Raw genomic sequence first — 949 nt, 5'->3', positions numbered from 1 at the left:
AGATTGATTTATAGGTTAAAAGTGCTTCGAGACGGATTTAATTTGAAGGGTCCAAAGATGGAAATTTTATTAATTCGAAATAAATATTTATCAACCTGGTAGAATTTAATTTTGCAAGGAGCAACATTTATGTAATAACCAAATTCGGACACTTGGACAATGTCCCCGCGCCAAACAGGCGACACACACATAACCAGAAGCTGTTTGAAACTAATGAATCTAATTACAATATTGGCAAAACAAACCGATTGAAATTCGTCCAAAAGGATCCTCGATTTACGTTTAGATAACCACAAACAGTTTCAAAATTTGCAAAATCCGAGGGGAGAAAGATTGAAAGTCTGAAAACTCTAATCTTTGCGCACGATTTATATTCTGTACCCGACGCTTGGATTCTTGGCGGAAATGGAGAATAATGTCGCGTTGATTATCGCGTTAACAGACCGCAGAATCGTTAGGGATTACCACCTTGCGATTGAAATTCATTCTATTAACAGCTCATGGTCCCACTTGCTTTCCTATCTCACTTACTAATACGATCGATACAGATCGATTTAGATAGAAAATTATACAGTGTGAAGTTCGACGAATTCTCTATGTGAATGAAAACGGGCAAAGTTCTACGCCGTGTTTCCGCTCAAAATAGACTCGTCTGCACGACGAAGTAGGATGTCAAGGCTGACTGTAAAGGACTTGAGATGGAATCGTGAAAAGGGCTGACAAAAATTGTGGAACTAATGCAAAACACAAACGAGATACATTGACGATAAAATATCATCAACTGAAACATGCAAAAGTTCGAAATAGAATTATTCGAAAATTTTAGGTTAGTCTTTTTTTATTTTTGTAAACAACATTCTGCATTTTCTTTTTGTTTTTTAAAAATATAAAAAAGGGCTGACAAAAAAAACTAATATAAAGCACTAAAATACTAACTTCGAGACATTAT

This window comes from Habropoda laboriosa, unplaced genomic scaffold, assembly GCF_001263275.1.
Source record: "Habropoda laboriosa isolate 0110345459 unplaced genomic scaffold, ASM126327v1 scaffold87, whole genome shotgun sequence".
NCBI classification, from domain to species: domain Eukaryota; kingdom Metazoa; phylum Arthropoda; class Insecta; order Hymenoptera; family Apidae; genus Habropoda; species Habropoda laboriosa.
The sequence above is the reverse complement of the archived record's forward strand: the minus strand, read 5'-3'. Positions refer to the sequence as shown.